Source organism: Macaca fascicularis, chromosome X (assembly GCF_037993035.2).
Source record: "Macaca fascicularis isolate 582-1 chromosome X, T2T-MFA8v1.1".
In the NCBI taxonomy this organism is placed as follows: Eukaryota; Metazoa; Chordata; class Mammalia; order Primates; family Cercopithecidae; genus Macaca; species Macaca fascicularis.
In genome coordinates this window covers 49,568,981-49,582,920 of record NC_088395.1, presented here as the reverse complement: position 1 = coordinate 49,582,920, position 13,940 = coordinate 49,568,981, and the positions used below count along the sequence as shown (strand labels likewise).

The window sequence follows — 13,940 nt, the reverse complement described above, 5'->3', positions numbered from 1 at the left end:
AATTATGCTCTCATGGACTTACACACTGGTAAGTCAAGGATAGTTGTCTTTAAATCAACAGAATGATAAATTTCATCATGCTCTTTGCCCACCTGCACAAAGATACAGATAAATTTAGTCTTTACATAGATAACACCCCTATATAAGAAAAACCTGATCAGGCCAAGTCTCACGCCTGTAATCCTAGTATTTTGGGAGGCTGGGCTGGCCAGATCACCTGAGCTCAGGACTTCCATCGAGACCAGCCTGAGCAACATCAGAAAATGTCATCACTACAAAAAAAACAAAGAAAAAGCCATCAAAAAATTACCTGGGCATGGTGGCATGTACCTAGACTCACAGCCACTCAGGAGGCTGAGGTGGGAGGATCACTTGAGCCCAGGACGTCAAAGCTGCAGTGAGCTCTGATAACACCACTGCACCCCAGCCTGGATGACAGAGTGAGACCCTGTCTCAAGTTTTAAAAATTGAACATAAAAACGTACAATTTTATCAATTGAATTCTCTATATTAACAGATTAATTGGAAAAAAAATGCTGTGGTAATCGAAATAGATCCACTGTTTTATGAAACTCAACATAGATTCAAATGAATCTCAGCTCACTGCAACCTCCGCTTCCTGAGTTCAAGCAATTCTCCCTCAGCCTCCCAAGTAGTTGGGATTACAGGCATGCACCACCATGCTCGGCTACTGGGTTTCACCATGTAGGCCCGTCTGGTGTTGATCTCCTGACCTCAAGCGATCTGGCTCCTTTGGCCTTCCAAACGGCCGGGATTACAGGCATGAGTCACCATGCCTGACTTGTCCTTTACTTTGGAGGGAACGTTCTAGGACTGAACTCCAGACCACTGAACTCCTGACAGGCATGTGGCAGGTTCCTGAATTTTAAGTGTTCATCTCCCACCCTCTGGAGCCCATGTGTCTTACCAAGTCCTTCATTGTGCTGGCCCCCTCTTACATAAGGTAATCGACATCATGACTTGATGTGATGTTCTGTGGGGTATCCAGACTGTCCAGATCCCCTTTTACTAATTATGACAGAAGTCAGGAGAGTTAAAATACCTTTGGGACAAAACTGTAAATGAATATTGTCTCCCATTCTGTATGATTGTAAACTGTTTTTGATCTTATTTTCTGATAGGAATAGAAAAGCATGCATTCGACAAATTGAGGGCCACATACCATGGACCTGAGGCCAGGTTAAGGTTCCCTAGAAATGATACAACATCTGGCTGCCACTGGGGCTGCTGTTTTTTGGTTGAACTATGGCAGTCTGCTGTCAACCTTCAGGATCCAGCCAGTTTCTGAAGGAGCCAGACTGACAAATTAGATGGAGACACGATGAGACTCACTATCCCTGCATCTTCTAGATTCTTAAAGGTGGCACTAATCTCAGCCATACCCCCAGGATCCAATATTGCTTTTGATATTCTGCTGAGTGGAGGGTAGTGTTGTGGGTTGAATAGTGTTCCTCCACCCCACTACAATTCAGATGTTGGAGTCCTAACCCCCAGTACTTCAGAAAGTAATCTTATATGGCATTACAGATGTAAATTAGTTAAGTTAGGATGAGATCATACTGAAGCAGGTGGACCCCTAATCCAATATGACTGGTGTTCTTATAAGAAGGGGAAATTTGGACACAGACACACAGACACACATAGACATAGACACACACACACACACACACACGCCACATGAAGATGAAGGCAGAAATTGGAGTGATGCTTCTACAAGCCAAGGAAGCCAAAGATTGGCAGCAAACCACCAGAAGCTGGGGAAGAGGCAGGGAATATATTCTCCCTCGTAGCCCTCAGAAGGAACCAACCCTGACAACACCTTGATTTTGGACTTCTGGCCTCCAGAACTGTAAGATGACGAACTTCTGTTATTTAAGTCACCCAGTTTGTAATACTTTGTTATGGCAGCCCCAGGAAACCAATACAGGCAGTTCCAGAGGTTTCCACTTAGCCTTCCCCACATCCCAGCTCTTACCCCACAGGCCAAGGAACCAATGTAGGAGTTACACTAACTACCGATTATGTCAATCCCAATTATATATTCAAAGACCAGTAAAATGACAACCAGTTGGGACCTTGGCCCCATTGCCCCACTGTAAGCACCATAAAGTCCCGCTAAGGTGGACTTGGGCCAGGACTCTATTCATTATCTGGCCTTTGTACACCCCACTCTAACAGAGGGGCCACAATGACACTTTGAGTCTCTAGATATCAATGTAAACTCAGACCCTGTGTCCAATAGTCCTTAAAAAGTCTGGATATTTTTCTTTTCCTAGTGCAGTTGTCTAAGACCAGCTCCAGTGGCAAGGGTTATGATTCATCCCACTAGTTGCCCTCATTAAGTTACCCTGAAAGAACACCAGGCCACCAGAATTTTAAAGGAACAGCTCCTTGATTATATGTAGAGGAATAGACCATGCAAATATAAACCCATACCACCAGACCCCCTTCAGGTTCTTTCAGGGCCTGCCTCAGCTTCACAGCTGCCTGGGCTGAGTTCACATGTTTCCTAGGATGGCCCGCAAGCAGTGACTCAGTGAAGCCACGGGGGAATAAAGGGCCAGCCATCTTGGCCCAACACAAGACACTCAGGTGAGCAGTACGCACTGCAATGGACTGAATGTTTGTTCCTCTACACTCCCCACTCCACCGAAATTCACATATGGAAACCCTAATCCCAATGTGATAGTGTTAGGAGGTGTGGCCTGTGAGAGGTCATGAGGTCATGAGGATTCTGCTAATGGGATTAGCGCCTGCTAATGGGATTAGAGGCCAGAGAGCTAGCTAGCTCTCTTTCCACCATGTGAGGACACAACATGAAGTAGGCATGTCTGCAACCGGAAGAGGGCCCTCACCAGAACCCAGCCATACTGGCACCCTGATTTTGGACTTCCAGCCTCCAGAACAGGGAGAAATAAATACTTTTTGTGTTTGAGCCTCCCAATCTATAGTTAATGTGTTCCAGTAGCCCAAGCTAAGACACTTACTCCAGAACTCCTGTCCAGATTAGCTGGCCAGGGCTTTGTTGGGCTCTCCATTGTAGTTCTGTTTGTTCCTCTGCCCAGTCATACTTCTGTCCCCTCCCTTTTACAGGTACTGATGCTTACTAAAGTTCTTGTCAGGCTCAGTAGCTCACACTTGCAATCCCAGAGCTTTGGGAGGCCAAGGTAGAAGAATCGCCTGAGGCCAGGAGTTCAAGACCAGCTTGGGCAACACAGAGAGACACCCATCTCTGAAAAAAAAAAATTAGCCATCATGTCATTGCACTCCTGCGTGGATGACAGAGCAAGTCCCTGTCTCAAAAAAGAAAAAAAAAATTAGCTGGCCATGGTGGTGCATATTTATAGTCCCAGCAACTTGGGGGCTGAAGCAGGGGGACCACTTGAGCCCAGGAGTTGGAGGCTGCAGTAAGCCAAGATCCTGCCACTGCACTCCGACCTGGGCAACATAGCGAGACCGTGTCTCTAAATAAATAAGCAAAGTCTTGCCAACAGACTCCATCTCAGCAACAGTTGCCAGAGAATGCACCTTGTGATACATGTTCACTCCATATTTGTATCAGGGCCATGCCTGTGACTTCTTGAAAAGTGTACTTCAACAGATATCAGAGGCAGCATAGAAATGTTACAAGGGCAAGCGCCTGGATAGGACAGAGAATCAGTTCTTTATTAAGAGCTGTGTGACATGGACACAGGGAGGGGAACATCACACACCAGGGCCTGTCGGAAGGTGGGGAGCAAGGGGAGGGAGAGCATTAGGACAAATACCTAATGCATGCGGGGCTTAAAACCTAGATGACAGGTTCATAGGTGTAGCAAACCATCATGGCACATGTATACCTATGTAACAAACCTACATGCTCTGCACATGTATCCCAGAACTTAATTTGTTTTGAAAAAAAAGACCTGTGTGAGGTCAATTGATATCTTTACTATTATCTCAACAAAACTGCTATGTTCTGGGTACCCTGCCTTGGGAACACGTTGAGGCTCTCTAACAGAGAAAGGGCAGTGCATACACTAAAAGATGTAAAGGAAAGGGAACGTTCTCAGTAACATTGTAAACAGGGTGTGTTTCTTCAGGGTTTTCCCTTTATCCTTTTGGCATCCCCTCTGCACTCTCTTCCTTCTTCTCTATTATCCATGCCAACTGCACCGCGACCTGGGTCCCCAGAAAATCTCCAGGACCTTTTCCTCCATCCCCTTCCCCTGTCCACCAAAAAGGACCAATGCTTCATTACCCCTCTAATGTTTCATTCTCTTAGACAGGTGCTAAGTGACTCATTCATCTGGTCAATCAGGCTATTAATAGCTGCTAATAGCACTGTGAACAGTCCCATTTCTATGCTTTTTCCAGCAGAGGAGTATAATGTGGGGTTTTCGAGCCATATTAGGGCCAATAGGACAGACAGTTGCAAGAAGAAGCAGTCACAAATCATGACTTCTCAGCAGCCACTTTGATATGAAAAGACAAAGTTTAGAGTGGGATCCTAGGAAAGGGATAGTGACAAGCATGGCCTTCAGCAGCCAGAAACAAGTGGCCTGGGCTACTCCAGGAGCTGGAGAAGTGATGGGACCAGGGAGAAGAGTGAGATTGCTCCAGCCACCTTCTTGTGAGTTCTGACTTGTATTCCCAGGCAATTCCCAACAAAGAACTGATTTGAAAACAGTCCGGATTGTTTGCTAACAGTTTGCTGCCCTTGTCCTGGAGAAATTGACTTCAGGTAAATGTCAACGTCTGATTAAAAGAAACAGGAAGCATTCAGAACTCTTGACAAAAAGAAAATAAAATTGAATAATGAAGGCTGTGCACATGGAGCCCTTCCTCCGTGATAACCAAGACTGACACAGCCAGGAAACTGTATTCAAAGTTATCTGGAAGAATACTTTTCCTTGTGGGTTATGGCTTTGATTAAGAGTTAGGTTCATATACTTATGCTTGTATTCACTTTTGGGGTTTGCTTTATTTCTCCCATTTACTTTTACCTTTTTTTTTTTTTTAAACTACGTAGCTTTTTTTCATTTTCCTATGCATCACAAGAGGAAATGTTGGAAACATACACTGCAAACAGAAGAAATTTTAATTGCCTTTAGATAAAGAGTTATGTTGTGTTTTAAAAGTAGATTGCTGGGCCAGGCAAAGTGGCTCATGCTTGTAATTCCAGCACTTTGGGAGGCCGAGGCGAGTGGATCACCTGAGGTCAGGAGTTTGAAACCAGCCTGGCCAACGTGGAGAAACTTCACCTCTACTAAAAATACAAAAATTAGCCTGGCGTGGTGGTGCATGCCTGTAATCCCAGCTACTTGGGAGGCTGAGGCAGGAGAATTGCTTGAACCCGGGAGGCAGAGGTTACAGTGACCTGAGATTGTGCCACTGCACTCCAGCCTGGGCAACAGAGTAAGACTCTGTCTCAAAGAAAAAAAAAAAAAAAAACTAGATTGCTATACCATCTCAAGATATCAAACCTGGCTCCAGGTCCTTAATGTACTTCTGGAATTAATAGCAAAAAGAAAACAAGAAGAACAAAGCTGGAGGCATCACGCTACCTGACTTTGAACTACACTACAAGGCTACAGTAACCAAAACAGCATGGTACTGGTATCAAAACAGATATATAGACCAATGGAACAGAACAGAGGCCTCAGAAATAACACACAGCTGCAACCATCTGATCTTTGACAAACCTGACACACACAAGCAATGGGGAAAATATTCCCTATTTAATAAATGGTGTTAGGAAAACTGGCTAGCCATATGCAGAAAACTGAAACTGGACTCCTTCCTTATACCTTTTACAAAAATCAGCTCAAGATGGACCAAAGACTTAAACGTAAGATCTAGGTCCATAAAAATCCTAGAACACCTGAGCAATACCATTCAGGACATAGGCATGGGCAAAGACTTCATGTCTAAAATACCAAAAGCAATGGCAACAAAAGCCAAAACTGACAAATCAGATCTAATTAAACTAAAGAGCTTCTGCACAGCAAAAGAAACTATCATCAGAGTGAACAGGCAACCTACAGAACGGGAGAAAATTTTTGCAATCTATCCATCTGACAAAGGGCTAATATCCAGAATCCACAAAGAATTTAAACAAATTTACAAGAAAAAAACAAACAGCCCCATCAAAAAATGGGCAAAGGATATGAACAGACACTTCTCAAAAGAAGACATTTATGCAGCCAGCAGACGTATGAAAAAATGCTCATCGTCACTGGTCATTAGAGAAATGCAAATCAAAACCGCAATGAGATACCATCTCACGCCAGTTAAAATGACTATCATTAAAAAGTCAGGAAAAAACAGATGCTGGAGAGGTTGTGGAAAAATAGGAATGCTTTTACACTGTTGGTGGGAATGTAAATTAGTTCAACCATTGTGGAAGACAGTGTGGCAATTCCTCAAGGATCTAGAACTGGAAATACCATTTGACCCAGCAATCCCATTACTGGGTATATACCCAAAGGATTATAAATCATTCTACAATAAAGACACATGCACACGTATGTTTATTGTGGCACTATTCACAATAGCAAAGACTTGGAACCAACCCAAATGTCCATCAATGATACACTGGATTAAGAAAATGTGGCACATACACACCGTAGAATACTATGCAGTCATAAAAAAGAATAAGTTCATGTCCTTTGCAGGGACATGGATGAAGCTGGAAACCATCATTCTCAGCAAACTATCACAAGATCAGAAAACCAAACACCGCATGTTCTCACTCATAAGTGGGAGTTGAACAATAAGAACACATGGACACAGAGAGGGGAACATCACACACTGGGGCCTGTCGGGGGGTAGGGGGCTAGGGGAGGGATAACATTAGGAGAAATACCTAATTTAGGTGACAGGTTGATGGGTGCAGCAAACCCCAGGGCACGTGTATACCTATGTAACAAAATTGCACGTTCTGCACATGTAACCCAGAACTTAAAGTATAATTTTAAAAAATAATAAATAAATAAATAACAAAATCACAAAGCCATATTTGATGGAAAAATCAAAATCAAAGAAAGAAAACCCACATGGGAAAATATTTCATCACAGAAGTACCAGCTGCTGGAGACTGGGCTTGTCTAAGGGACTCCTGCTCTGTGGTCCTGGGGTGAGGGGCGTCTACCAGGGCAGGAATTCTACTTAATCAAATTTTTTCTTTGAAGTTTCCCTAAATCCCAAATCCGACGATGCAATTTTAGCAATGGAAAGGAAGGAAGGAAGGAAGGAAGGAAGGAAGGAAGGAAGGAAGGAAGGAAGGAAGAAAGAAAGAATAAATACACTGCAAGAATGACTGAGTGGAGGCAAGGCGCCTGCTAGGCTTGTGACTGAGTTTAGGGATAAATGGGTAGCACAAGACTGCAGGAGCTTACATGAAGTCAGCCCCCATCACCCGTGCACTAAGAGGCAGAGCACGGCTACGAGCCAGTGATCTCTGTGAATTCTACTACAGGAGTTACTATCTTTGGCCCCTTTGACAAATGTCAGTCTTGAGGCATCGAGACAGGATTCGAACCTCTCTTCTCATCCCGAAAGTCCCAGGAACCGCAGCCCGGAACTCTAGCCAAGCAACTATTGCGCCTGCGCCGAACGAGCGGCCAATTGGAGCTCGGCGCGCCACCGAGTTGAGGTGCGGCAGTTTGCCCCTATTGCGCGCAGAAAAAGCTTAGGAGAAATGAAAGCTCGCGTTGACCAGTCAGATCCCAGAACGAGCCTTGCGGTCCGCTCCCTTCTGCTGGGATCCAATCGCGTGCCCTTGCACGCGCAAGCCACGGTTTCAAAGTCAAAAAGCCAAGAAAGGCGGAGCCAGAGGAGCTGGAACTGGAGCCGAGGAGAGGTGGAGGCCTCTCATGCTAGCAGGTGCCTGCCTGGGATGGGAAACGAGAGGATGGGTGTGGGCTACGGACCGTCAAGGTAGTGTCATTCCTGCCTTCTTCAGAGGCTTGGGCTGAAACCACTTGCATGGGGTGGAAGCGGCCCTTCGAGTCCCCCCAACACGCACACAATGGTTTGATCCAAGCCCCCTACCCAGTGGTGCCTCCCAGAGCTGACTGTTCTGTCTCTGCCTACCGCAGTGGTATCGCCTGGCAGGATGTTTCCATCCTTGATTTGTTGTCCCCGCCTCCCGTAGGCCCCCTAGTGGTGCGATCGAGGAAGCTTCTGTGCAAATGCCCTGGAAACCGTTCCTTCTCCGCCTCCCTGCTCTCCAGTGGACCCTTCCATCCCCACCTCCCGTCATTTCATACTCACGACCCCAGAGGGATCGCCCGTCCCAGGTCCTGGCCCTGAAGATCATGCAGAGAGCAAAGGCCAAAGCTTTTATTCACCTGCCTCAAAGCCCCCACCCCAGGAGTGAGCCGAGGATGCCGGTAATTGGACAGCAATGTGGCAGCATTTACCAAAATAAAAACTGGAAACATCCTTCACAAGAATGTCAGCTCCATCAAGGCAGGCACATGTGACTTTCTAATTCCCTGATGTCTTCCCAGCACCTAGAACAGCACCCACCACATAGTAGGCAGTCATTAGGTGTTTGTTGAATGAATGGCTCCTTTGACGAAACTATTCCACTTCTAAGAATGTGACCTTAAAAGAAAAACTCACCGGGTGCGGTGGCTCACGCCTGTAATCCCAACGCCTTGGGAGGCCGAGGTGGGCGGATCAGCTGAGTCGGGAGTTCGAGACCAGCCTGACCAACATGGGGAAACCCCAGCTCTACTAAAAATACAAAATTAGCTGGGCGTGGTGGCGCATGCCTGTAGTCCCAGCTACTGGGGAGGCTGAGGCAGGAGAATCACTTGAACCTGGGAGGCAGAGGTTGCGGTGAGCCGAGATTACCACTGCACTCCAGCCTGGGCAACAGGAATGAAACTTCGTCTCAAAAACAACAACAAGAAAAAAGAAAAGAAAAGGAAAAGAAAGAAAAGGAAAGGAAAAAGAAAAAACGCTCGCACGTGTGCACAGAGCAATGTGGACAACAATGTCCAGAGCAAACTACTGGCCTGAGGTGGGGGAGACTCTAAATGACCACTTATAGCCAATGACTTGCAGAGTAAAATTAACGATGGGGTTCATGTTATACCACAGACCCCCCTCACTGGACATGAAACAGAATGAATAGGATCTGTGTGCGCCTGCAGGGGACAGGGGGCAGGGGAAATGCCTTTTACAAGACAACACTGTAAGCAGGGAAAAGTGGATGGGTGTGTGTGTGTGTGTGTGTGTGTGTGTCTCCAATCCCAAGAGGCTAGTGCCTCATCCCCATGAAAGGAGGGGAAGACAGCTTTGTTAACCTGAGGTCTGGCCCCACACGACTCCGTAGGCTGTCTCAGATGGGTGGGCTTAGGGAGGGCTGACTCAGGAGCTTGGGAGAGGGTGAGCCATCTCTTTTTGCTTCATTTGGTCACTCTTCATTCACTCACTCACAAATACTGTGGGCTGACATTTACCTTTATGACTTGGATGAAGACACAGTGAGGCTCATTCAGACTGACAATGAGAGGACAAGAATCTCCAGATCCTAACAGGAGGGGAGGAGACAGACCTCCTCCAGGGAGCCGGGTGTAAAGCCCTGAAGCCCAGCTGGACTTCAGGCAGGGAAAGGGGACTCCATATCAGTTCGGAAAGGGCCCTTGGGAGCCACAGGGAAATCTCAGAGCCTGGAGCCACAATAACAAAAGTGGCATCCAGAATGGAGGAGGGGGACAGGGCTCCTGCTAAGGGATGGGGACTTAACACTACGACTACACGTTAAGAAAGACGTAATGAAATAAGCACAGCAAACCTTGGAGGGTAGTGCTTTCAGCATCCCCACTTTACATTATGTTCTCTTCCCGTGTCCCTTCTTGATCTTCCATGGGCTGCATTTCTTTCTTTTTCTTTTTCTTTTTTCAGACAGAGTCTCTCTCTGTTGCCCAGGCTGGTGCAGTGGTGTGATCTCGGCTCACTGCAACCTCTGACTCCCAGGTTCAAGTGATTCTCCTGCCTCAGCCTCCCGAGTAGCTGGGATTACAGGCATGCGCCATCACCCCCCACTAATTTTTGTATTTTAGTACAGACAGGGGTTTCACCATACTGGCCAGGCTGGTCTCAAACTCCTGACCTCAGGTGATCTGCACGCCTTGCCCTCCCAAAGTGCTGTTATTACAGGCGTGAGCCACCGTGCCCAGCCTCATGGGCTGCACTTCTAATTCAATGCTTTAAAGTGTTTTCACTAGCAAGCACGTATTGACCATTTAATGTTATGTCAAGACCCATTCTAAGTTTTTTACAAATATTAACTCACCTAATAGTCCTCACAATAACCTAATGAAATAAATAATGTTGTTTCCTCCATTTTACAAATGAGGCACCTGAGAAACAGGTTAAGTAACCCGCCAGAGATCACACAGCTGGGAAATCATGGAACCAGGATTTGAACCTAGTCCATCTGGATCCAGAGTTCTATCTCATAACTACCTACTGCTATGCCTTTTCTTTTTCTTTTTGTTGTGCTTGTGTGTGTCAGTCTCCCTCACCACACTGTGACACCTGAGGATTTGTGTGATGCTTGTGTCACTGCCGGGTTTCCAGCAGTCAGGATGCACCTGACATTGTGTGGGCATCCCTGGACAGATGCTGAATCAGTGGATTAACTCCTCTTCCTTCCATCCTGGGCATCCATCCTCAGAGTGGGCACCATGGGGTGTGATTGTGTACCTGCCCCCAGGAAGGTCCTTCTGGGCAGTTGGGAGAGGCTGAGGGGCCAGGCGTGCCCTGAGGCGTGACTTCAGCAGTGGTTCCTGAACTCCAGTCACTCACTTCCCACCTGAGGGAACTGCCCTGTCACAATCCCATTCAGACTAATAGAGCCATCTCAAATTTTCCCTAAGGTCAAATCGCTTTTGTTCTTAAATTAAATGTTTTGAAAAGAGTCTATCACTATACAAAATTAGAAACAGTTGCCACAGAAGGTAACTGTAAAAGTAAACAATGAAAAATATCCTGTTTTATCAGTTCTAAAATGTACTTTAAAATATATTTTGATATTATATATAAATATATATTTTTTAAGACAGGGTCTCACTCTATCACCCAGGCTGGAGTGCAGTGCCATGATTATAGCTCGCTGCAACGTCAAACTCCTGGTCTCAAATGATCTTCCCACCTCATCCTCCCAAGTAGCAAGGGCTACAGGCATGCACCACCATGCCTGGCTAATTTTTTTTTTTTTTTTTTTTTGTAGATAAGGGGTCTCTCTATGTTGCCCAGGCTGGTCTGGAACTCCTAGGCTCAAGTGATCATCTTGTCTTGGCCTCCCAAAGTGCTGCGTTTACCAGTGTGAGCCAGTGCACCCAATCTTAAAATATTTTAATGTATCTGAAATCAGGAATGCATCGTACAGTCACTGAGGTGAGAAGGCAACAGGCCATAGTTCAATTAGTAGCATTCTTTCTTAGGGTTTCCTACAAGAAGAGTGTGACACACAATCTGTAGCATCTGAGATTTGATGAGATATGGTAAAAGTGTCATGAAGCTCTCAATCTTAAATTTATTTTTTAATTAATTAATTAATTTTTTCCATGGGCCATAACAAGAAAGCATCAATCTTAAATTTAAAGAACAACTTTGTTTTAGGTCACCACAGATCTGACTTGCAGTATCCTAAGCACTTCTTTTGTGCTATCTCATTTAATTCCCACCAGGACCCTTGGAAGAAAACCCTGTCGCCCCTGTCACTGATGAGGACACTGAGGCACTGAGAAGGCAGGTCCCTGGCTCAGGCCCTCCAGCTAGGGTGGGGCAGAGCTGGGGCCAGATGCCAATGCCAGGATGACCGCACTTGGGGCACTCCCTATGCTCACGCTGCCCCTGTCCCTCCCAGGGTCCCTTCTCTGTCCTCACAGACCCAGCTCTGCAGTGTCCTTCCATCTCCTGAGGTGACACTCACCCCAGCATCTCCTTCAGGAATCCCACACCGCCTCCTCCAGCCCTAGGTGAATTGCCCTGGACTCTCAGTCTGGGTCTGGAGTTTCATCTGGATCTGGGAGACATTTCCAGTTCTGCCCTAATAAGGATGTTGTGACAGACCCCAGTAGCCAGCAGGCATAGGGATTTGGGGAAAGATATGGTGAGGTGTCCCAGAAGTCCTGGTCCAGACACCTGCATCATTCACAGTCTGTTGCTCACCCGTTCCCAAGATGCCCACAGGAAACTAACTCCCCCTGACTGCCTCCTGCTGACCTTCAACAGCAGAGGCCACTTTAATGGGAGACAGAGCTGTGGGTGTTTCTACACTAGCTGCAGAGTTTTGTGTAAGGCAGGCCCCCATGTGTGCTGAGGGTCATGACCCACTCGTAAACAACCCTGAGTAATAGAGGTTAAACCATGAATATAAGACACCATGGCGTGTGTGTGTGTGTGTGTGTGTGTGTGTGTGTGTGTGTGTGTGTCAGAGAGAGAGAGAGAGAGAGAGAGAAGGAGGAAGGGGGAGAGAGAGAAAGGTGGAGTCAAACAGCCTCTTTGCAGGTCCAGAAGTGATAGCGATTTGGCCACTAGCAAATTCCTAAAATCCATCCTACAGTTCTAGCTCCATAAATGATCCACTCTGAGGAGGCCTTCCCCAACTTCTCGGGGGTAATGACTTGAGGTAGGGCTTAGGGGCACAGGCTGCAGAGAAAACCTGAGCACTAACTCTGGCTCCTCTGCTGCCTGCCATCTGTGTGACACCAGGCAAATCACAGAGCCTCCCTGGGCCTCAGATTTCTCATTGTAAAATGGGGATGGTGGCACCTATGATCCCTGCAAAGTGATGGCACATGCCAAGCCTGGGGTAAATGGTAGCTGTTATTATCAACATTGTCATTATTATTATTCCTGGTGGCTGTCAACCACTGCTGTATTTTTCTCCTTGCTATTCACAGAGCTAGGCCCCATCTGTGTCCACCTCTGTGGTCCAATGTGGGGACAGTGACAGTCACCACAAAGGCTTAGGGAGGGAAACCGGGTGTGGTATGAAGAATATGGCCCCCAAAGATGCCCATGTCCTAATTTCCAGAATCTGTGAATATATTACCTTACACAGCAAAGGAACGTCGCAGATGTGATTAAGTTAAGCATCTTGACATGGGGAGATAATCTTGGATTATCTAGGTCATAACAAAAATCTAAACAAATTTAAAAGAACTGAAATAATGCACAGGATGTTTTCTAACGAAACCAAACTGGATATCAATGACAAAAATATCTAGAAAATCTCCAAATATTTGGAAGTTGAACATACTTATAAATAACCTATGAGTCAAAGAATAAGTCGCAAAGCAGCTTAGAAAATAGTTTGAAGTAAATGACACCAAAAATACAACATATCAAAATTTGTGACATGAGGCTAAAGCAGTGCTTAGAGGAAAAGTTATAGCATGAAATGCTTATGTTAGAAATGAAAGCTTGGATTTGGACAATGGGAAGAAAAAATAGAAACGGAAGCCTCACATCTAAGCTTCCACCTTACAAAATGAGAAAAAGACAAATTAAACCTAAAGCAAGCTGATGGAAGAACATAATAAAGATAAGAGAAGAAATCAAGAAAATTGAAAATAGAATAACAATAGAAAAAAATAAATGAAACCAAAAGCTAGTTCCCTGGAAAGATTAATAAAATTGATCTAACTAGCCGGACTGACCAAAAATACAAACAAACAAAAAACAAAGAGAAGACATAAAACCAATATCAGGAGTGAAAGAGAGAGAGAGAAAGGTAAATGGAGATTTATGGTTTAATAGGTACAGTTTCCGTTTTGCAAGGTGAAAAAGTTCTTGGCAATGATAAATGATGTAAATCTGCTTAATGCCACTGAACTGTACAGTTTAAAATGCCTAAAATGGACTGGGCTTGGTGACTCATACCTGTAATCTCAGGGATTTGGGAGGCTGAG

General features: G+C 45.6%; 1 protein-coding gene and 1 long non-coding RNA gene across 2 annotated transcripts in view; one reads left to right on the top strand and one right to left on the bottom strand.

Annotated features, from left to right (window-relative positions):
• The window catches only part of LOC102124448 (G antigen 10-like), a 53,509-nt gene that overhangs the window by 7,423 nt on the left and 32,146 nt on the right, over positions 1-13,940 (bottom strand). The window lies entirely within an intron of this gene.
• On the top strand, positions 7,836-13,572 carry LOC135969047 (uncharacterized). The gene is made up of 2 exons (XR_010584112.2): positions 7,836-7,887; positions 8,159-13,572. It is a non-coding gene; the product is annotated as an uncharacterized lncRNA (long non-coding RNA).